Genomic DNA, 24518 nt, shown 5'->3' with positions numbered 1-24518 from the left:
ACGGACAATTAAAATCTAAGTACTAAGCCGCAAAATAAGGTAAGGAAGCTTGAGCAGTTTGCTTCAAGTAATCAGTTTTAGCAGGTAAAGCTTCCGCGCGCAGCTTCTGTGCAAAGGCATTCCATCGATCCAAGTGCAGCGGGCAGCCAACCGCGAGAAAAAAAAAAAAAAACGAACTTTGTAATCGCGCCTGCACAGCCGTACTGCTCAGGTATTTCAGGGTGAATGTACACGTAACTGATTTATGTAAAGCCAGCCGTAACCCGCTGCACAACAAGAAAGCGCTTCCTTTGTGATCCTGTGCTGTCGAAGTTAAAAAACGTGTACGCAGATAGCGCGCCACATCGGCGCTACATGGATCATCGGCTAGACCCGCGAGGACCATAAGCCTAACCTCGAACCTAGAACAGCAGACTAACGGGCGCTAACTGACAATCTCATGAGCACCGTCTTACGACAACATACCGAAGCTAATTATTAACTAAAATCAGAGAGTGATTTTTACAGCAAATACACAACACTGAGCACGTGAAGCCTGCCGGAGCATAAACACCGGCTAGCGCAAAGATGCTATATCAAGTGCACACATTCGCTCTGACAGGGGTTAGCCACGCACAAAGTTAAATGAGATGAGAGACCATGCCGACAGGTTAAAACATTTCGAAGGCATCATTATGCCTGAGGTACTTACAACGGCAGCTTCTACGGCGGGTATCACGCAACTCCAAGGTACCGATCGCTCGAGGCGTTCGCAACCTGCGATCGCTGCGACTTTGTCGCCATCTGTACCCAATAAATGCAACGCGACAGTTAATTTCGCCGCGCGGGCAAAAGCTTTCACTCCCAGCCTACCGACCTCAATAATTTTTTTTAATAAACACAATGTTTAATAGCACGCAAATGGGCTCAGTTTTTAATTTTGCAATATAAAAAGTAGAAGTACAAATAACAAAATAAATGCGCGAGAATGAGGGCGGTCTTTGACATCAAAATACCCTCTATGTGTGGCTTTTTGAGCTTTATGTGGCTCGAGGCGATCGATATTAAGGCCCACTTTCGGATGGCACATACTACTGGCAGGAATTTCTATGAAGTCAATCGGGAAATGCTTCAAAGTACTACCATTGAGGTACTGCACGCCACGACCGCGCGGTTCCTCTGATCAAAGGAGCATTCTTGGCACGTCCGATGACGGCCTTGTTTCGTTCGAAATGCGTATTTAACTATTTCTGTTCGCCTTGTTATAATGAAGGCAACTTTATGTGCTGCCGCTGTAGTAGAAGATACGAGTGCCACAAGATGGCCAACATGACCGGCGTCCAGTATCCCCTCCCAAGAATATCCCAGTTTTCAACTCAAATCATGAGCCGACACAGGCTGGCTGACACGAAGGACAAACCTTTGAGTCATCGTCTTATATATACCAAACGTTCGATATGAGGCGATGACGTAGTTTGGTACTATCGTGAGCAGAAGTAGAACCCTACCAGCACCAGCGCGTGCAGAACTGCAGACGCATGCGGGCGCCACGTGACGAAGCTGGTGGCGAGACAGGTGCGCACGCGCGCGCCTGCGTGCGCCGGTCTCGACACGGCCCGTTTGCTCGTACTTTTAAGGCGAAAGCCTTTAATGCTACATACTGTCGTGCCCAAGGCTCGGGGTTTGGGCCTGAATAAAGGCGCATCTAGTGAATGCATGGGCTTCATAAATAAAATTAAAGGAATAAAAAATAAAAAGAAACGAAAAAAATGAAATATGGAAAATAAAAATAAAAAAATACAGTGCGCCAGGAAACGCTTTCGCCTTGCAGCACTTTAGAGAGCCAAAGTGCCCCCTGAATTTTTTAAGTAAGCTAGTTCACGATCACGGATTTGGTAAGGTGAAGCCAGTCGTCAAGTTAGCCGAGCTGACTTGCTCGTCGTATCTAGAGAATCTAGGGATGATCTGAGTTTGTTTGACATGAATGTGAGGAATTCACTGTCCTGCGCAATAAGGCAGCATGCATAAATTAGGGTGATGCCTTGCAGGCTATAACTTTCTTGACGTACAAATTTAGATTAGATATTAGTGGACTGAGAGTGATTTTCGCCGTGCTGTGCAGCGTGCGTGTTCTGTGGGTTAAGGATAGTTGCCGGGCCAGTTGGTACATGATCTCACCGTAAAACACGGGACGAAGAAAGAAGACACGCACACACACAGCGCTGAACTTACAACTGCATGGTTTATTGCATTGCTCGCAATAAATACCGGAAAGGAATACAAAAAACAAAAAGCCAAAGGAAGGCGAGGAAGATATCCTCCTGTCGCGTTAGCACTCCATCGATGGCACTGACAAGAAAAGAGATTCAATATCTTGAATAACCTTTGACGACATGATGCGACAGGAGGATATCTTCCTCGCCTTCCTTTGGCTTTTTGTTTTTTGTATTCCTTTCCGGTATTTATTGCGAGCAATGCAATAAACCATGGAGTTGTAAGTTCAGCGCTGTGTGTGTGCGTGTCTTCTTTCTTCGTCCCGTGTAAGCGTGCTGTTTTACGGTGAGATGTTCTGTGGGGACACGCACGCATGTACTTTTCGAAAACCCGTGTCTAGAACAACGAATTGTACTCACGAACTCAGCAGTGAGACATCTTGGATATTTTATTTAGAGGCCAGAAGGAGCGGAGAAGAGCTATAGCTGACTGACAAGTGACGGGAGGCTGGGAAAAAAAAAAAAAAGAAGGCTCGGTTATTTTCACCTTGCGTCCTGTCATGCCAGCATATCCCTCCGACGCCACAGTGATGTCCATCATGTGCCCCCGCCACTCTTCGCACTACCCACACAGCGCTAATTAACGTGCACGCTGCCAGCGTCTCCACATCAGGAAATATCCGGCAGCGAAAAGCTGCACCACGAGACGTATGCACTTACACCAGCGCCGGCACACAACGAACTTCTTGCGACGCACATATCATCAAGCAGCAAGCTTTTTATGGACATGTTTCCGTCCTTGCCGAAATGGTACCGCCGTGGTTACGCGTCCTCGTCGTTCGCTTCGAAGGGATGCAGGTGATCACGAAACATTCACTGACTGAGCGACTGTGCACAGCAAGAACGGCATGAAGTCTGCGCTGCCGAGTTGTCGCCATATTTGCGGATCGGACACACCATTCACGCCGGCGCTAAAGTTCGTCTCGCACCGTTTGCACAAACACTTCGCCGCCGATGTGACGCCGTCTTATGAAGGGACACAGATGGGTGACTTCTGGGGATCGATGGAACACTACGAACACTCGCACGGACTTCGGAACACCCGGCAAAGTCAGACAAAGCACTCAGGCGTCTCACCAGAGCACAGAGAAGCCCGCGTTTACCGCACACCGTTATCAAGCCGAAATTTAAAAACAAGCACAGATTGTTGCGCCACCTGCACTGATAAAATAAAAGTGCTGAAAACGTTTCTAATGTGGAACTTGCAGAAAATCGCTTAATTACTACTAGAAAGAGTATACATGGCGACAATTCCAAAATGAAAGTTACTTGTATTGTTGTTTTATTTGTTTGGTTTGGTTTATGGTGGTTTAAGGGGATATGGTAGAATAATCGACCAAAAAACTGATTTTTTTGTCCCATGATTAAAAAATTGCGCACACTGGGCAGAGCAGAACCGTGCAGTGGCGAGCGCACAGGAGCACTCAAAGCCATTTAAAAATGGCGCGTATATATGTATATATGTATATAGGTATATATGAATATATGTACATATATGTACATATACAGGGTGTCCCAGCTAAAAGTAACCAAGCTTTTAAAAAAGACGAAGTGTCCTAGCCCCGTGAGACCAACTGAGGGTTGTTGCCAGTCGCGTGTCCTAGTCTGCGGTATTTTTTTTTTATTGTGCAAACGTAATTAATTAGCAGAGACTGATTACTTAACTTTTTAATTATTGCCTTTAGGAAGAAAGTGTCAATGCAGGAATAGTATATCCCATAGAAAAATAACCGGTTGCGGTGTTTCCAACCAAGTACCACTGATACAGCTTCTTTTATTTGCCTTAAAAGAAAGCCCGCGAAATACAAAAAGAACCACGTGATAATGAAGCAGTTTCAGCGCTCCCAAACGACCGGTCAAGCAACGACATCTGCTTATGTTTGCAACGCTGCCCCGAACAGGGTTCGGCGTTTTGAGGTGGTGGCGAGATATGCGTCATGAAAAGTAAGCGGGCGCTGCTTTTCAAGGAAGTGAAGCGCGGCTCGCATGGAGCCCTTTTTCACGCGAAACCTCGCCTCGAGTGATAGGCATATGGCCGTGCCGCCGAACTTGCACCGTCACGCGCTGAAGGAGCGGTCGCCCTAGCGCCCATGCGAGAGTTGCTGACGTATATCTCGTAACCATCGCAAAGCGTCGAACCCCGTTCGGGACAGCGTTGCAAAGATAAGCGAATATGGTTGTTTGATCGGTCGTCTGGGAGCGCTGAAACTGCTTCCCTATCACGTGGTTCTTTTTGTATTTCGCGGGCTTTCTTTTAAGGCAAATAAAAGGAGCTGTATCAGTGGTACTTGGTTGGAAACACCGCAACCGGTTATTTTTCTATGGGATCTATAATTCCTGCATTGACACTTTCTTCCTAAAGGCAATAATTAAAAAGTTAAGTAATCAGTCTCTGCTAATTAATTATGTTTGCACAATAAAAAAATACCGCAGACTAGGACACGCGACTGGCAACAACCCTCAGTTGGTCTCACGGGGCTAGGACACTTCGTCTTTTTTAAAAGCTTGGTTACATTTAGCTGGGACACCCTGTATATATAATACGCACTGTAGTAAAACTATGCAGTGCGAGCGTGCAGGAGCGTCAAAGCCTTGGAGGAAGGAAAAAACTGAGCAAAGCCATTTAAAAAAGGCGTCGAAAACTGTACTTCAAAATGACGGACGCAAGAGTTTGTTTACATGTTATTTCTGCCATTTTTTCTGCGTGTGTGTATATTTTAATAATAAAAATGTCTGAAAGGTTAGTATATTCAACTTTTGCCATTCTCATAAGTTCTGATTTCAAATTTTCCCACCAGGAATGCTTTGTAGATCAATATATAAATATAGCCGTTAGTTTTTGTTGCAAGCATTTTCCGCGCGGTTTTTGAACGTTATTTCAATGCGTATTGTGCTTCATTGGCAAGAAGGGCGACAAAGTGGATGAGGAAGAGGAAATTCCACGGCAACGAATTTACAAGAAAAGAAATGAACGAGGAGCCAGTGCGTCGAAGTGCGTCGAAGCATGGCCAAGAAGTTAATTTTTGTCCGAATGCAGCACAAAAGGAAAAGAAGGCTGTTTCACAGTTCTTGTGAATGCTTCCCGCAATAAGCAAGCAAATAATAGTGCGCATTACTCTGCGCCAAATCGTCACCTTATGTTCTGAAAACGAACTATAGAGGGCCTCCGGGGCACTTTTGAGGATTTTGTGAGGGTGTACTGAAGCCAAACAATAGGATCAGCTGAGGACTTGTTGAGGATGAGTAGACGCATACTCTGGCAGTAATGAGACGAGAGAAACGGCGCGGCAGTGCCCTAAGGACTCCTAGATAGGTATTTATAGTTTAATCCAGTGTGGTATATCATGTTCAAGAAGCTTCTGTCACGAGATGGCTCGCGAGCACCTCGGTCGCTCAAGAGTAGCCGCATTCCAACGCGGAATTGTAACATATCGCTCTCGATCAAGCGCTGCCGTGTCCGAGTCGAAAGCGGTTTTGCTTGCGTCATTTAAAAGGACACTGAGGATAAATTGAAGTTGTCTTGTATCGATAGATAATAGCTCATAACCGCAAAAAAAGCCACTCTTACTGAAAGCAAAGCTCTTAGAAGGTAGAAAAGAGCAAGAACTAAAATACAGATGTCGCCGCCACAGGCCGATCTCGCAAGTATACTAGGATACAAGCGTGACCACGAAATAATTAAAAAATGCAACAGATCTCTGAGGCTGAAAAAACGTGCGTGAAGGTTACGGGTTTGATCGATAGTGAAGTATACAATTTTTTTTTTTAAACCGCTAGTGAACGTTTATCACACGAGAAACGCGGAAAAAAAGACAACCTAAATGTTGGAAGCCAAAGAAAACATATACATGGCGGCGAAACAGGCGGCCATCTGAGTTTGGAATTTGGATATGTTTTGGTGCTTCGCGGCTATGCGCTTTGCGGGCCCACGTGATTTCGTTTTTGACACGCGCCTCGATTTAAAAGTGCGGAGCAGCATATTTATTTATTTATTTATTTATTTATTTATTTCCAATACCCCAATGACCCCATGAGGGTGGGGCTTTACATGAGGGGTGGGTTAGACATGAATTAACAGAAAATTCGTTCGATGGCAGTTCTGAAGTGGCTGTGGTTAGAGTTCGTGCAGCGGCACGCCTCTGCGACGAGGAAACCACCTGTTCATAGTGTCGCGACGCCGGACGTTGGGCCCGAGTCGAGGGTAGCGAAGACCAGCGAGGCGTCGAGGAACCTCGGAGGCGAGGAGCTCTCGTAGGCGAATTAGAATTTATTTACATCTTTTCAGATGGAGATTTCAGAGAATTCTGCCCCCTACGAGGCGGAAACACCGGGTTTTAAGCCTTGTAATGTCCCTAGGTCCCTAGGCAGGGAATTTGTTGTCCTTGGGCACGCACCAATCGAAGAGCACAAATTGCCATTCTTTTCACACGGCACCATAAAGGCCCGCCCTCGAATTCCTGCACGTAAGCCACAGCACGTGAGCACACACACCACCAGCCTTCCGCAGGCAACCGCTGTTTCTCACGCTGCGAACTTGGAAGATCGTGTTCTCGGCGGGTCCGCTCGTCCTCCTGTAGGCTTGCTTCTCGGCGATGTGTACGTTTCTCCAAACGGCGGGTTTCGGTAAACCGACCCCGGCGCGAAGCCAGCGTTGCTTGTGTTATGCCCACGCCGTTGCACCTGGGCGAGGCCGCCGTTCTCGGGTAGCCTTGTATATCTTCTGCCTCATCCGGACACTCGAAACGATGCGAACTTGAGCTCCGTTTACGGCCACGCTCTACGGCAACCCTCGTCGACGAGTGCTTGTTTCCAGGCCATGGTTGCTATCCGCCTTTATGCGCTCCACGGTATACTTGTCATCAATGAGACGCACCGGCGCCTTCGCAGACAGTTGAGACATTACAGCTCCTCCGCCGACGGGATGATCTCGGACGGCGAGGAGTGTCGGCTGCTCGACGTAAGAGATCTGCATCATCGTCCGGTTGATGGACACTCCTGAAGGGCAAAGACTAGCGCCACAGAGCAAGCAAGCGCCAGCAAAAGCTTCCTGGCAACCAGGCTGTTGCATGATAAGAAAGGTCCTGCCCAATATCGTATTTCGCGGTCATTGTCACACTGTACTGTGGTCTGTTTCTTTAGCAGAACAAGAAAGAAAAAATCACTAGGTTACATGAGCTACCAAAAGAAAGAATCACTGCAACAATACTTAGCATAAACACTTAAAAGAGCAATGAATATTTCCCTTGTTCCTGTAGGCGGTTAAAAGGCACGGCTCAAGCCATCTACATTCGCGTTCGCCTTTCCTCTTTTATACCGCACAAGAAAACTCAAATCTTGAAGCGCAAGGCTCCATCTCAGCAATCGGGGGTTTTTGCCTGACATTTGCGATAGCCATGTCAGCGGGCAGTGATCCGTCACAAAGACGAACGGGGTTCCGTAGAGGTAGCATGCCAGTTTTTGGGATGCCCAAACGAGGCATGCACACTCTTTCTCACATGCACTATAGGCCTCCTCTCTCGCTGTTAGCTTCCTGCTTGCGAAGAGCACTGGATGTTCATTCCCGTTTTCGTCTTCTTGACAGAGAATAACCCCTAATCCACGGTTACTTGCGTCGCATTGAACGACAAAGGGTCTATCATATCTCGGTGCACGCAGTACAGGAGAACTGGACAGGGCTGTTTTCAGCGCCTGAAAAGCACTGTCCATTTCTTTGTTTCACCGTACTCTCTCTGGCGCGTTTTTTCTCAGTGCGTCTGTCAATGGAGCGGCAAGTTCAGAGTAACGGGGTATGTATCTTTGATAATAACCCGTAAGCCCTAGAAACGCTCTTATTCCGGACTTGTTTTGTGGTTGCGGAAATTCAACCACTGCCTCGACTTTCAAATCATCTGGTCTCCTTCTGCCTTGCCCCACGACGTGCCCCAAATACCTCACTTCTGCTCGCGCCATTTGGCACTTTGCGGGCTTCACAGTTAGACCTGCTTTCATTAGACGGTTGAATATGTCTCGCAGGTGAAAAAGGTGCTCTTCCCATGTAGCCGAAAATATAGCTATGTCATCCAAATAGGGCAGAGCGTAAGTCTCCGCGCCTTTCAACACTCGGTCCATGAGCCTGGAAAAGCAAAATGGCGCATTCTTTAGACCGAAACTCAAGGCAAGGGGTCTAAAGGTGCCCGTAGGTGTTACAAAAGCGGCGTACTGGCTAGCTCGTTCGGTCATAGGTACCTGCCAGTAGCCCCTGACTAAATCCAAGGTAGATACGTAGTTTGACGAACTCACTTTCTCTACGCGCTCTTCTACGTTCGGAATAGGGTAGATCTGATCTTTGGTTATTGCATTTAACTTCCGATAATCTACGCAAGGTCGAGGGTCTTTGCCCGGAACTTCCACAAGTATCATAGGAGACGCGTAGGCACTCTCGCGCGGTTCAATAACTCCAAGCTCGAGCATGCGTTCTACCTCCTCCTTCAGTATTTCCTGCTGACGTGGAGCCATTCTGTAAGGCCGTAACTTGATCGGTACATCAGACGTCAGCTCGATATCGTGAGCAACAAGCGCTGTCCGCCCTGGTCTCTCGGAGAAGAGACCGTCGTACTCGGAGATTAAACTGCGCAAGTCAGCCCACTGCGTTTCGGTCAGGCCTTCAGCAGGCGCTGCTACTCTCATAACCTCCTCAGCACCAATGCTTTGTTTAGAGCCTTTCAGCTGAGGAATCTCCGTGTTTAGTTCCTCACTGACGTTAAGAGCCATGTTGACTGTCTTTACCTCTGCGACATATCGTTTCATGAGGTTGTGATGATAAATCATGATCTCTCGGCACCTTCCTTTCCGTTCGATGGCGTAGTTCGTATCGGAAAGCTTTTTCACAACTCTGAACGGTCCTTCCCATTGAACCTCGAGCTTATTCATTCGCGAGGGTCGCAGAACAAGGACTCTGTCTCCTTCTTGATACGAACGAAGTTTCGCATTTCGGTCGTAATAACTTTTCGCCCTAGTCTGCGCCTCTTTCATGTTTGCTTCTGCGATTTCTCGGCATCGGTGAAGCCTACCTAGCAAGTCCAATATATATTCGACCACCGTAGGGTCTGTGCCTTTTTCCTCCCAAGATTCCCTTAGTAGGCGTAACGGTGAACGTAAGGTCCGCCCGTACACTAGCTCTGCTGGACTGAATCCAGTCGCCTCATGAGTGACAGTCCGCAAAGCAAATAGCATAGCGGGGACACATGCGTCCCACTGGCGTTTCTTTTCAAAGATAAGTGCCCTCAGTATGCGCTTCATTACTGAGTGGCACCGTTCAACACTGTTTGACTGCGGGTGATAAACAGAGCTATGAATTAGTTTGACCCCGCACCTCTCCAGAAAACCGGATGTGAGGACACTCGTGAACATCGTGCCCTGATCGCACTGAATCTCTTGAGGAAATCCTATTCTTGAGAATATGGACAGTAGTGCGTTGACTACTTCCACAGAACTCTGTTCTTTAATGGGGATGGCCTCTGGAAACTTTGTGGCTGGACAAACAGCAGTCAGCAAGTATCGATGCCCTGATTTTGTCACTGGGAGCGGTCCCACGATATCTATCACCAACCGATGAAATGGCTCCGAAATCAGGGGTACGAGTTTGAGTGGAGCCTTCGTCTTATCGTGCGGTTTCCCCACTCTCTGGCAAGTGTCGCATGCCCTGACATAGTTTTCGACGTCCTTGAAGCAGCCGGGCCAATAAAATTCTGACAGCAAACGGTTTTTCGTCTTACGGACCCCTAAATGTCCCGACCAACCTGCTCCGTGACAAAGGGACAAAATGTCGGCCCGATACCTGGCCGGCACCACCAGCTGGTCGAACATACGGCCTTTGGCGCAGCTGTAGTGTCGATACAATATTCCATCTTTCACTAGGAAGCGCACATTCTTACGAGCTATTCCTTCCTTAGCCGTTTCCCTCATATCTTTGAGCGTCGGATCTTCTGCCTGCTCCTTAATGAGAGTGTCTCTGGTCACCCTTCCAAGAATTCGGTCAAGTGAATCTGACGATGGAAGCACAAACAATCCCTCACAATCCAGTACCGCGCTTTCTGATTGCCCTGGCCGGTTTGGTTTGTCTCCTTCCGTCTCCATCACCGATTCATCCGAAGGTAGTGCGGACGGTTGCTCTTCAGTTTCATTCTGTGTGTCTGAGTTCTCACCTTCGCTCTTTTTGTGGCCGCCCATCTGCAATGTTGGAGGCTGTGCACTAGTCTCATGGGTTTCTGTCGCATCCTCATCCGAGTTACGCACCGTCGTCTCCAACTTAGCAGCGAGTGCACGCGCTTTAGCTCTTGTCAGAGCCTGAACAGTTCCTTCTGTCAAGGTTATTCCTTCATCTTTCAGAAGTCGGTCAGTTCGGTTAGAAAACAAGTACGGGTACTGTGGGGGTAGCTTGTCTGAAACTGCCGCCTCAGTATGAACCTCACCGAACGGCCCGCTTATGACCACGTCTGCGACTGGAAGACAAACGCTCGCTTCTTCCAGTATAGGTTTTATCCAGGCGCATTTGCCGTTGTATTGCGTTTGTTCAACGTAGTCCGGATGTACAAGGTCAATTGTCGCTCCACTGTCTCTGAGCACCCGACATGTCTTTCCATTCACAGTGAGATTAAACAAGTATGGGCTCAGCAGCTCCTCATTTGAGGCTGAATCGCAAGCGTAAGCAAACGTTACTTTTGGTTTGCGACATCCTGCAGCGATGTGCCCAGTTTCCTGACAGTTATAGCATGTGAGCGGCCTGCGCGCTTCAAAATTTTTTTTCTTTGAGCGGTCATCATCTCCCTTTTTCTCTCGCTCACTTTGCGTGTTCTCCACTTTAGTAGGCTTTATCGTAGCCTCTGGTGTCTCAAGCTTCGGCTTTGGTGCCGCTCTCCACTGGCGCTCTGTCCAGCTCTTCCCCCTGTCAGCCGGCCTGGCGGAAGAAAACTCCTCTCGTTCCCCTCGGCGGGAGACATACTCGTCCGCCAGTTCGGCCGCTGCCTGCACCGAGCTGACAGTCGCCCTGTCTTGGATCCAAAGTTTCATCGACTCTGGAACTTTCGAAAGAAACTGCTCGATGGCGATAATTTCTAGAGCCTTACTAAACTCATCATTAGCTTTGGCGCCTTTCATCCATTCCACTAGGTTTGCCTTCAACTCATAGGCAAACTCTGCGTAGCTAGCGCCCTGCTTCTTTGTTAGGCTCCGAAACCTATGCCTGAATGCCTCTGGCGATAAGCGAAATCGCTTAAGAAGGCTTTCTTTCACTTTGTCATAATTGTCCGAGTCCTCAGCAGAGAGTCTAGCGATCACATCCGCTGCTTCGCAAGGTAGCAAGCTCAACAACCGTCGCGGCCAAGAGCTGCGACTAAACTGCGCTTTTTCGCAAGCTCTCTCGAAATTAACGAGATAGAGGCCTATGTCTTGCCCAGTTTTGAAGGGCTGCAGCAGTTTCGATAGATCATATAGATCTGGCCGGGCCACTGCCTCTACGCCTTGAACACTGCTCGTCTTTCTCAGCTCAACTTCTAGGCGAAGTTTCTCTACTTCCAGCTCTAACTGCTTTTGTTCTGCCGCTTGGCATCTCTGCATCTCTTTCCATGCTTCTTCTACTTGCCCGCTCTCGGCATCCAAACTTTCTATTGCCACGATGATATCAGACTTTGTCATCTCCGGACCGACCTTAATGCCTAGCTCCTCACTCAGACTCACGAGCTGAGTCTTGAGTAGCCGCTTCAAATCCATGACTGACAGCAGTGCGACAATGCCGTGGCCTCCACCCAGAAGTACTTTAATTCACGCTTCTGCGGCTGGCCTCACCAGGGAGAAGATTACACCTCTATCTTATCAGCCTGGCAACCAAAAGCAATGCCGGCACTCACCACTCTGCAACTGCCAGTCTCTGCGATCTCTGCGTGCTGTCCTCCGTCGGTCAGCCAGGCTCGATCCCACCGCTGCCACCAGTTGTCGCGACGCCGGACGTTGGGCCCGAGTCGAGGGTAGCGAAGACCAGCGAGGCGTCGAGGAACCTCGGAGGCGAGGAGCTCTCGTAGGCGAATTAGAATTTATTTACATCTTTTCAGATGGAGATTTCAGAGAATTCTGCCCCCTACGAGGCGGAAACACCGGGTTTTAAGCCTTGTAATGTCCCTAGGTCCCTAGGCAGGGAATTTGTTGTCCTTGGGCACGCACCAATCGAAGAGCACAAATTGCCATTCTTTTCACACGGCACCATAAAGGCCCGCCCTCGAATTCCTGCACGTAAGCCACAGCACGTGAGCACACACACCACCAGCCTTCCGCAGGCAACCGCTGTTTCTCACGCTGCGAACTTGGAAGATCGTGTTCTCGGCGGGTCCGCTCGTCCTCCTGTAGGCTTGCTTCTCGGCGATGTGTACGTTTCTCCAAACGGCGGGTTTCGGTAAACCGACCCCGGCGCGAAGCCAGCGTTGCTTGTGTTATGCCCACGCCGTTGCACCTGGGCGAGGCCGCCGTTCTCGGGTAGCCTTGTATATCTTCTGCCTCATCCGGACACTCGAAACGATGCGAACTTGAGCTCCGTTTACGGCCACGCTCTACGGCAACCCTCGTCGACGAGTGCTTGTTTCCAGGCCATGGTTGCTATCCGCCTTTATGCGCTCCACGGTATACTTGTCATCAATGAGACGCACCGGCGCCTTCGCAGACAGTTGAGACATTACAATAGCCAATATGTTTCACAAGCCTCCGCATCGCTCAGCGTGTACGCTGGGTTGCATTACCAGCGCTACGAGGACTATTATTACCGAATTTAAATACGTAATAAGGGAGTAATTACTCACTGACATCCAACCAAGCGCAGCCAAATGGCTACAAAGGAAAGATATATAGAGCTTGCTCAGAAACTTCGCAGTTAAAGAAAAATTTGTCCTTGTCCGGGGCTCGAACCACCGCTTCTCCGGAGCAGTCGCTCTACCAACTGAGCTAACTGGGACGGCAATAACTCGAAGTGAAAACAGTGTTGGTCAAATGTTTAGGGGAAAACCCCAAGGTGGAGTAGATTTGTTTGGCTGCGCTTGGGTGGATGCCAATGAGTAATTACTCCCTTATAACAAATCTACTCCACCTTGGGAGATTCCCCTAAACATTTGACCGACTGTCTAAGCACATCCGTACGTACCAAGTCTCTACTCGTCAGTCGTGACGGTGGCTCGGCGGTGACAGCTGCCGCGCCAGAAGTTTAGCTTGCCGACTCCTCGGCGCTCGGACTATCCTGACAGGCCCGCCGCCTCAGCCCTCAAAACCACCGCAAGCTGTGTGGGTTCGAGGTCGCTGAAGTGTAGGCCGCAGTTCTTCGTGAGAACTTCGTTGCCGGGATCGGGAACGGGATCCATTGTAACCGCCGGCCGAAGGCCTCTGTATCAGTCGTCGCTTCATTTACTTTTGCACCAGCGTTACGGTGGATATAGTTTTCATTTCGGCTGCTAATTTTAATGAACGCATCAGGGAACCTGCCGCGACGGTTAGATCTTTGGAGCGGAAAAACGACCTCTCGACTCAGTGCCTTGAATGTCAACAGGGTGATATCAGCAAGAGCCACATATGTGTGCAAAACATGCGGCCGGTCACCCATTGATCGCCTTACGGATCGCGCGCCGAGTAGTTGAGATCATCAACTCCCAAAAGCAACCTCACGCTTGATTGTCGGATTGCAATGGAAACTTTCGGATCTGCCGTCGGCCTCAGCTGCTTGGGCTTCATTCTTTATCTGTGATATTCTTCTGTGAAATGTAGTGAGAACATAACAGCCGTGGAACGCTGCAGCCCTCATTGTCACTGCCTTGCCACGAAATGTTGCGTATATTAACACATCCCGAACGTTTTCGTTGGACGGCAGCTAATGGTAACAAACTTCAGGGTTTCTTAGGGTATTAGAGTTGCAACACGGCCAACCACAGTTTTTGGGCATTGTCGAAAGGCCCGGGGAGGATACCGCATAAATGTAACTTGACTACATGCCCGAGCAGAGGTTCCGCTGGCATCCGTCAAAACCAGCGCCGTGAGCCCGCCATCGCGCAAAGAAAGCCCAGGCTCTCGGACATGTCGCGGCTTGCAGCATGATTCATTCATGTTCGCCCGGCGTAATATCCCCCCCATCGCAAGCGCCGCCTCGAGACTCAATCGACGCTTCGCCGGCAGCCTTTTCCAGGCTACAAACTTAGAATACCGTGCCCCTCTCGTCCATTCCTCCAATTGAGACGGTAGCCAGTGGCGTGACCTGATTGGAGGGTTTGAAGGGCTGGCTGGGCTGGCTGCTGTAATGGTCCCGAAGGCTATAAAAACCGAGCCGTTCTGAGCGGGTGCAGCAGACGGGGAACAGACGGAGACATCGAGCGGTAGAGGCGCTCTCCCCGGGCATCGCCCTGCTCCCTTGTGCTAGCCCGTTGTGCTCTCGGCCCTTGTGCCCATTATGTAACGCCCTTGCATTAGTGTACATAAATGTTTCACTTCCCTCTCTCCCAGAGTACACAGTCTATTCAGACTCTCAAGCCGCTATCTACCACATACAGAATCGCACCTATACTCGCCAACAGGAGGTCGAGCGAGCGGTCTCCGCACTGCAGCCTTCCTTTTCTTCCGCTGGGTTCCTGGGCATTCAGGGATTGACGGCAATGAGCTGGCCCATCAGCTCACCACGACACTCTTTTCCGGGCCCCGTTGATCCCCAGGCCCAATCGAAGACTCACTCTGCGCCGCACCATAAAAGAGGTCGACCTCGAGCTCCGCCTCGACAAACGCCTTTACCCTCCCACTCATCCATCACTTACCGTGCCGGAGGCTCGCCTTCTTCGGCAAATCCAAATAAATTGCAGTCATCACCTCTTCCCGCCTCTTTCTATACCGTTATCGATCAGACCCTTCCTGTTCCAACTGCCCCTGTATCTATGCGGACCTGGCCCGTTGCCTCTTCTATTGCCCGGCTGCTGAGCAGTCGGGTTCCTACCCCCCACTTTCCCTATCCATCACCACTTGGCTCGACTGGCTTGGTGCTGAAGGGGAGGAAGAACAGCGACGTCTGGTCGCCCAGGCGGTCGACATGCTCGGCCTGTAAATTACAGCCGAATAAAGGTCTACTACTACTACTAAAGGTTTCGTTGACTTATCGTCGCCTTGACCGAGGGAGACCGAGGGCAACACACCACGAGTCCGGCTCTTCGCAAGTGAGGTGCAGCAGCGCGCAGCAGCAGCATGGAACATCGCCACAAACTCGTATTAAGGCGAAAGCCTTTAATCGCGGCCATGACTGTCCGTCCGTCCGTTACATCCGAAGTGAAAGTCGTAACTAGTCATTACGAGTCACAAGTCATGACTAACTAGTCATTAACCAGTCATGATTGGTTAGTCCTAAACCAGTCATGACTGATTAGCCAGACTAGCTAGCCATTAACCAGTCATGACTAGTTAATAACCAACTAACTAGTCATGACTAACTAGTCATTAACCAGTCATGCCTGGTTAGTCATCAACTATTTAGTCATGACTAACTAGTGATTAACTAGTCATAGACTAATTAGTAACGACTAGTTAGTCTTCAACCAATAATTATAATTAGTCATTGGTCATGACTAATTAGCTAGCTCATCCAAATCCAAGTCGCCATCAAAGTCGCCCCATAGCCACCTCGCGTGTGCCTACGGCCGTCGTCTCGTCGGTGGCAAGGCTTGCGCCTCGCGCACTTTAGATCGTCAAAGCGCCCCCGAATTTTTAAAATACCTCTTTCGCGTTTATACGTGGACTAAAAAGTAGCGTAAACAGGTTACAAACAAATGTTCACTACCTGCAAGATTTCTATAAAATGCTTTTTTTAGTGAGGATCTTCGTACCTGTTTTAAGGTTATGACGTGATGGCTAATTGGTTAATAATGCCCATATATGCAGAATTGGTCATTCTCTTTTTAGCACTCACAGATCCCTGGGAGTTCTCATACCACTCCTGGTGCAGTGGTGCAGCGGTTAAGCGAAGCTCCACTGCCCTGCGAGGGCAGGTGCTGCCACCGGCGGGACTTGTGCGATCCAGGTTATTCTTCCCAGTACCCTCTCGCGACCAGTCATAAGTTGAACTGCCGCCTGCCACGGTGGGCAGGTCGTGATGCCAAGCAGGCACAAAGATCGCAGAAATCGCTGAGCACGGGCTGAAGTGCGAACGTACATTGCGTAATTAGCCATAAAGCCTGCCGGCAGGTTGCCACCTGCTGCTAGGAATGGCTACAGCAAGTCTCGCCTAGACTCAGCCAGAACCCTTTTCTCCTGGGGATGTAGTTCAGTGTACCCTTGTCTAATCGACGAAGATTGCTTACCAGGCCTGCCATAATGGAACACCCAAAGAGGAGCCGGGTGTAACCTGGCTACAATGGGTTCCGGGAAAAAGCCCCAGGAAAAAAGAGTCCCGGAAAAAGTGCCCCTGGAGAAAACAACCGCGGAAAAAAACGTCCCTATCTTCGAACTATGAAAAAATGTCCAAAAGCGGGTGCCGCTAAACGTCACGGAACCCACTGTGATTTGAGCATCCGCCTCACGTGCGGGAGGTGGAGTGTTCGATCTCCAGTGCCGCCGGATACCCATCGGTTTTCTACTGGGTACAAGCTTTCCCCTGGCCTGATGCTCATCTGTCTGACATTACATGCAGTACCGCGTGGTATGCAGTGCGCTCTAAACTGGACACTTGCTCCTGCTGGTGCCACGCGTATAATGGCTGTCGAGATACTTTAATTGTGGACCGTTACCCAAGAGACTAAGGCCAGAAGCTACCCGAGAAATTCTAGACGCATGACACGTTTCCGGTACCTACAGAAGCGTAAACAGAGCTAAAACATGGTAACTTCCCGGTGAAAGCTTCCCACTTATCCCCCTGCGATGTGGAGTGTCCACTAGGCCACTCATGATGGAGGACACAGGACAAACAACGCAAAATTGTACGCTACAGTGATTCTACCTATCGGCATGGAAGTGACTAAACAACTGGAAGCATGGAAGTGACTAAACTAAACTAAACAACAAGCGCTTCGTCCTGTGTGTTCGTCCCTTTTCCATGTTTTCATAGCGCTCACCAATACCTTCAAGAACGAATAGATTCCAGGCGTTCATCCCCTCGCTGATGCTGGGCCAAATGTAATGGATGCCATCGAGTACCCTAAGGACTCCTGAAGTAAGCGGCGATCAGTGTACACTCACATCACCACCAACACTACCCACTGACGGCAGAGTGGCCATAAAAAAATGATGGCGGTGGAAAGGGAGTGGATGAGGGCAAGTGCGTCTCTGGATCGTTCAGCGCTTCACCTGAGTAACCGGCGGAAGGGCTTTGTGGTGTGACTTTTCTTGGCATGACCTGCACTACATGACCGTAGTGTGATCTGGTGCTGCAATATACTTCATTCTCAAAGTCAAATTTTCAAAGTCAAGGAAGAGTCCAATAAAGAGGACAATTTTTTGCCAAGACACTTACCGAAGAATTCTATCTTTGAGCAATTTTTTGCTTGGGGACTTTTTTTCCTATTTGGCGCTTCCTAAGGGGACTTTTTTTTCCCTGGACGTTTTTTTCCGGGGACGTATCTTCCGGATACATTTCTTAGGTGGTGGTGGTGGTGGTGTGACATTTTTATTTGAACATCCTTTCTGTTAGGCGTTCGGTACATCCTGGGCCAAGACGACGAGGGCACTTTGTAGTCTCAGATCCAGGGAGGCGAGCCAGATGGGCCACGGTGGGGGTGGGGGGAAAGGATAGGCGGGGGACTGGAAGGCTGCGTGGCACTGTGTAAGGCAGTGTTCTATGTCTGCATATGTGTGTGGACAGTTTGGGCACTGAGGTGTGGAAGTGTACCGGTATAGGTAAAGTTTGGCTGGTGTATGTAGGAGATTGAACTGTATTCGGCGAAGAATGCGAGCTTCACGGATCGATAAGGATGGGTGCGGTGGTGGTAAATCAGCTAAATCCAATTTCTGCTGCGCGTAGTATGCGTCGACAGTACGTTTGTAAGTCCTGACCGCCTGCACCGTCGGTGGGCTCGTCCATGGGATCCCCGGCGCCCGGTGTATAGTTTCGCAGGCAAGCTGGTGAGCCAGCTCATTGCCGGGGATGCCCATGTGACCAGGGATCCACCGAAGGGCCACCGGTCGTGGGCTTAATGCTAAGAGGGCGGCATCTAAGGCCGATCGGGTAGGGAAAGGGAGGGCTCTTTCATGGAAGGCACGCAGAGCTGCCTGCGAGTCTGTATAGACAACGTATTGGGGGGCGGGGGGTAGGGTGGCAAATTGTGTAATGGCATCGGCGATACCGTGTATTTCTAGGGCGAGCGTGGAGGGTGGGGAGGTGTATGGACCGGTTGTGTGAGTGCTGGTTGTAGAGAGGGAAGGGTGGAGGAAGAAGGCTGCTGTGGAGCCCGCGGTTTCCGTAAGACAGGCGTCTGTGTAGGCCACCGCCGCAGCGTCCAAAGGTGGCTTGCGGTTGTATGCGTATGCCTGGCGGCGGCCGGCGTGTGTGTGTGCGGACATGTTGCGTGGAATGGGTGCGAGGCGGAGGTTAGGGGGATAGATCGGAGACTGCGGTGGGTCTGGGAAAGAGATGGGTGCGTAGGGAGTCTGGGAAAGTATCCACCGTCCAGCTGGTGTACTGGACAGGCGGATGATTTGTCTCTCCCGGTGCAGGTTAAGGAGGGCTTGAAGAGGGTGGAAGAGGCCTGTTCTGTACAGGGTGTCTGTAGAAGCCTGAGGGGGGAGTCCTAGTGTTGCTTTATATTGTCACGACCAGAGGAGCCGTGAAGGTAGACGTCGGGAAGAACCCAAGACCGGGAGCCTTCTTTTAATTATGGAGCCAGCTTCCACGACACAGAACAGAACAGCGCGCCACGAGAGCCCACCGCCGCTTCGTCGTCGTCTTCGACTCAGCGCGGAGGCCGCGCGGCGCGTTGGGCGCGTGGCATTATTCCCCCCCGCGAAAGCAAACATCGTCTCGATGTGGAATGGGGTATGTACAGTGAGGGGAGGAGGAACAAAAAAAAAAGACTGGGGGTGAGGTGAACTATACAGCGCGCGCTAGATGAACATGCAGGGAGAGTCAAGTTCACACGTGGGGTAAGGGGAAAAGGTACGAAACAGCGTGAACACAGCGCTCAGTCACGCGAAAAGTACGGCTTTAAGCGCACTACATGCACGATTTCAGGCCGTTGACGCTGAGGGCCGGCGACCACAGTTCCATGGGGGACAACTTCGTAGTTGACGCTGTTCAGGCGGCGCAGGACTCTGTACGGGCCAAAATATCTATTTAAAAGCTTTTCGCACAATCCCTTGCGGCGCACTGGTGTCCACACCCACACGTGGTCGCCCGGCTCGTAGTGCACGTCCCTGTGCCGAAGGTTATAGTGTCGGGCATCGGCGGATTGCTGGACCTTGATGTGCAAGCGGGCCAGCTGACGGGCCTGCTCTGCTTGCTCCACGAAGTGGCCAGCTTCAGGGGGAAGCTCTGCGTCGCCGTACGGCAGCATGGCGTCTAGCATCATGCGGACCTCTCTGCCATACACGAGACGGAACGGGGTGAACTGGGTGGTTTCCTGCGTCGCGGTATTATATGCGAAGGTGACGTACGGCAAGACCTCATCCCAGGTTTTGTATTCAACGTCGACGTACATCGAGATCATGTCCGCCAATGTTTTGTTGAGCCGTTCCGTTAGACCATTGGTTTGGGGATGATACGCTGTTGTTGGTCGATGAGCAGTATGGCTAAGCTCTAAGATGTCACGTAGGAGTCGGGCTGTAAACGCCTTGCCTCGGTCAGTAATGATGGCCGATGGGGCGCCGTGTCTAAGCACGATGTCGTGCATAAAGAAGTGGGCAACTTCGGCGGCAGTACCTTGCGCAAGGGCCTTCGTTTCAGCGTAGCGGGTCAAGTAGTCTGTGGCGACTACGATCCACTTGTGGCCGGACGACGAGAGAGGAAATGGCCCCAGAAGGTCCATGCCGACTTTGTCGAATGGTATTTGTGGCGGCTCGATGCACTGAAGCAGTCCAGGAGGCTTGAGCGCGGGTTTTTTCCGCCGCTGGCATTGCCGGCATGTCCGGACATAATGCCTGACACTTGAAGTTAGGTTGGGCCAGTAATAGTTCTGCCGGATTCGGGATAAGGTGCGGGTAACTCCAAGGTGGCCGGAAGTCGGTTCATCATGGCAGGCAAGGAGGACTTCATCCCGCAGATCAGACGGTATGACGAGCAGGTAAGTTGTCGGACTTGAAGTAGAGTTCTTTTTATAAAGCACCCCTCTCCGCAGGCAGAACGACGATAGTCCACGAGCTAGGTTTCGTGGTATTTCAGGGCACCCACCTTCGAGATGTTCGATGAGCAGACGGAGCTCGGCGTCGGCACGCTGTCTGGAAACGAGCTCAGATGTGCTGACCGCTCCAAGGAAGCTATCATCGTCGGTGGTGTCTTGCGGAGGAGGTTCGACGGGAGCGCGTGACAAGGTATCAGCGTCGGTGTGTTTCCGGCCTGACTTGTAGGTGACGGTGAAATCGAATTCCTGCAGGCGTAATGCCCAACGTGCTAGGCGGCCGCAAGGGTCCTTTAAATTTTTCAGCCAGCACAGCGAGTGGTGGTCGGTGACGATACGAAACGGTCTGCCATAGAGGTATGGGCGGAACTTGGCGGCGGCCCAGACTACCGCTAAACATTCTTTTTCCGTGGTAGAGTAGTTCAACTCAGCACGCGACAGTGCGCGGCTGGCGTAGGCAATTACTTTGTCGACACCGTTTTGCCGCTGAACTAGAACGGCGCCAAGACCGACGTTGCTCGCATCCGTGTGCACCTCCGTATCGGCATCTTCGTCGAAATGTGCCAGGATGGGCGGTGATTGGAGTAGGCGTCGTAACTCGTCGAAGGCACTCTGTTGTTCGTTGCCCCAGGAAAATGACGTGTCATCACGGGTTAGGAGCGTCAGAGGGCTGGCGAGCTGGGCGAAGTTTCTAATGAAGCGGCGATAATAGGAGCACAGGCCCAGAAAACGTCGGACTGCTTTTTTGTGGGAGGGGACCGGAAAGGCAGCAACGGCAGCAAGCTTCTCTGGGTCAGCGCGGATTCCGTCAGCACTAATGACGTGCCCGAGGAACTTCAATTCGGTGAACCCAAAGTGGCATTTTTCTGGTTTGAGGGAGAGGTTGGCGGATCGAACGGCTTTGAGGACAGTCCTGAGGCGGTGCAGATGTTCCGTGAACGTTGCGGAAAAAATGATGACATCGTCAAGATAAACAAGACAGGTCTGCCACTTCAAACCGGTGAGAACGGTGTCCATCATTCTTTGGAACGTGGCAGGAGCACAGCAGAGCCCGAATGGGAGGACGCGAAATTCATACAGCCCGTCTGGTGTAATGAAGGCGGTTTTCTCACGGTCCCTCTCATCAACTTCTATCTGCCAATAACCACTTCTGAGGTCGACCGAAGAGAAGTACTTGGCTTGACGAAGTCGGTCGAGGGAGTCGTCGATACGCGGGAGCGGGTACACGTCTTTCTTGGTCACACTGTTCAGCTTCCTGTAGTCGACGCAGAACCGTAGTGTCCCGTCTTTCTTTTTCACGAGGACGACAGGAGACGACCACGGACTGCTTGACGGTTGGATGACGCCGTCTGTGAGCATCTCTTCGACCTGTGTTTGAATAGCATCTCGCTCACGAGGGGACACACGATAGGGCTGCTGATGGATTGGTCGGGCTCCTTCATGCGTGATAATGCGGTGTTTAACTATCGACGTTTGGCGCACTTTGGACGACGACGTGAAACACGCACCAAACTCCCGCAAGAGATCCTGGAGTTGCCTCTTTTCAGTGGGTGGAAGGCCAGGATTTATGTCGACGCTGGTGACCGCTTCGGCGTCAGCTCCAGGTGTGTCCTCCGCACAAGCAAAGCATTCGGCCACTTCCTGAACATGGTCGACGTAAGCGATGGCTGTGCCACGGAACAGATGTCGATGTTCGTTGCAGAAGTTGGTGACAAGGACCTCTGTACAACCGTCATGAAAGGATCCAAGGCCCCGTGCCACCGCAACCCCCTTAGTGAGTACGAGGGAGACATTAGGCTCGACAACCCGGAGTCCCCTATGTGGCTCGTCGCAGGTAACTCTCGTGAGAATGCTGGCACGTGGTGGCACCGTAACGTTATCGTCGGCGACTCGCAGGGCGGACCGAGAACCCTGGTGCGCAGGCTCTTCTGTGGCCATTGCGGTAGAAAACGTCACCAAGCGGTTCGGGAGGTCTATGATCGCACCGTGCTCGCGAAGAAAGTCGATGCCAAGGATGACATCGCGAGAACATTCGCGGAGAACGAGAAAAGTGGCAACGAATGTGCAGCCTCGAACCGTAACCCGGGCTGCACACATGCCGAGTGGTGCGACAAGATGTCCGCCTGCCGTGCGTATGTCGGGACCGTCCCAGGGTGTCGTCACTTTTTTCAGGGCCGTCGCAAGCCGTCCGCTAAGGATAGAGTAATCTGCGCCCGTATCAACCAACGCGCTGACCTCCTTTGTGTCGACGAGAACAGGGATATCCAAAGAGACCCTGCCTTCAGCACGGCCCGTCGATGGCTGTTGTGGAGGATTCAGTCGGTGCGGCGGCGGAACCTGGTCGGCGACTGGGGTTGCGCTGTCGGAGCGATTCAAGCGGCGCGTTGGGGGAAACTCTTCGGCGATGCGGCGTTCGGCGTCGGGGCGATTGGGTCGGTGCGGCGGCGGAAGCGGGTCGGCGATTGGGGTTGCGGCATCGCGGCGATACGAAAGGCGCGTCGTGGAAAACTGTGCAGCGATGCAGCGTGCGACGTCGGGGCGATTCAGTTGCTGCGGCGGTGGAAGCTTTGCGTCGGAACGGCGTTCGGCGGCCTCGCCTCCAAAGGCCGCCGGAGCTAGTTTTCCCGACGAGGGCTCGAGGAACCACGTTGTCCCGAGGCGAAACGGGACCCAGAGGGCGAAGACCGGCGTGGAGAGGGCGATCGCGACTCGCGGCGCGGAGGAGATGGTGAACTACGCTGGCGGGTGACATACTCGGCGATGTCTTGAGGGCGCTCTCCAGGGCGTGGACGGGGGCTGTCGACAGGAAAACCGCGGAGTCCCATTTCGCGATAGGGGCACCGCCGGTAGAGATGGCCGGCCTCACCACAGTGGTAGCAGAGCGGGCGTTGATCCGGAGTGCGCCAGAGGTCAGTCTTTCGCGGTGCCTGGCGCCTATCCGCCCAGTAAGGAGTCGGCTGGGCAGAGTGCACCGCGACCAATGGTGCGGTGTAAGGCGAAGGCCCAGGAGATGGGGCCGCGCGGCGCACGACGTCCGCGTACGTGACTGGCTGGACAGGAGTCGGGTACGGCGCGGGATCATATGGGGTCGGTTGCGGCGCCGGCACAGCTGCAGCGTCTTGTGCCCTGAGTGCCTGTCGGACTTCCTCGCGGATGACGCTGGTGACGGAATCGACGCGAGGGGCAAAGGTGGCTTGAAGGTGCTGCAGCTCCTCGCGGACCACGGAACGGATGAGTTCGCGAAGGGAGTCCGGATTCGTCCTGGGATCATGGTCGAACCGGTCCAACGTTGATAGAGTCGACGTTTGGCGCAGTTCCCGGTCGTACTGATGGGATCTTTGCCGCAGCAATTTCTCCATGTGCACGGCGTCGGCCAGGAACTCCGCGACGGTGTTGGGCGGGTTCCGCACGAGGCCGGAAAAGAGCTGGTCTTTTACGCCGCGCATCAGGTGCCGCAGCTTTTTTTCTTCAGGCATGGCCGGATCGGCGCGATCGCAAAGACGCTTCACATCCTCGACGTACATGGCAACACCCTCATTGGGAAGCTGAATTCGAGAGGACAGTGCACGCTCTGCGCTCTCCCGGCGGTCGCTGTTGGCGTACGTACTCAGGAGCTGACGTCGAAAGTCCGGCCACGTAGAGAAAGTAGTCTCATGGTTTTCGAACCACGTTCGTGCAGAGTCTTCAAGGCTGAAGTAAACGTTACGCAGCTTGGTAGCGTCGTCCCAGCAGTTAAAGGTCGCGACCCGTTCGTATTGAGCCAACCAGTCTTCGGCATCTTCAAACAGGTCGCCGTGAAAGGGCTTAGGCGTGCGTGGAGTCTGAAGGGTGAGATAGGTGGGGCTGGCTGCAGGGACAGTCGTAGGCAGGGCGGGCAGTGGCGTCGCCATGAGTGGAGTGGTAGTTGAAGGCGCGTTGACAATAGGAAGGGCCTCGGGGGACAGGCCGCGGATCCTCCGGCTGG

The 24518-nt window shown here is 51.7% G+C and overlaps 1 protein-coding gene across 2 annotated transcripts in view; it reads right to left on the bottom strand.

Annotated features, from left to right (window-relative positions):
- LOC149352297 (cell division cycle and apoptosis regulator protein 1-like) overlaps nucleotides 1–801 on the bottom strand; it is a 106196-nt gene extending 105395 nt beyond the window's left edge. The window contains exon 1 of one of the 2 annotated variants that reach the window (XM_089581470.1): nucleotides 692–801. The gene's annotated coding sequence lies outside the window, so the exon portion shown is untranslated. The remainder of the gene's footprint in view (nucleotides 1–691) is intronic. The other variant, XM_089581471.1, reaches the window with a different exon arrangement.
- Between the last annotated feature and the right edge of the window lie 23717 nt (nucleotides 802–24518).

The sequence above is a fragment of the Amblyomma mixtum genome, chromosome 3 (genome assembly GCF_055824585.1).
Source record: "Amblyomma mixtum isolate Tamu chromosome 3, ASM5582458v1, whole genome shotgun sequence".
In the NCBI taxonomy this organism is placed as follows: domain Eukaryota; kingdom Metazoa; phylum Arthropoda; class Arachnida; order Ixodida; family Ixodidae; genus Amblyomma; species Amblyomma mixtum.
The sequence above is the reverse complement of the archived record's forward strand: the minus strand, read 5'-3'. Positions and strand labels throughout refer to the sequence as shown.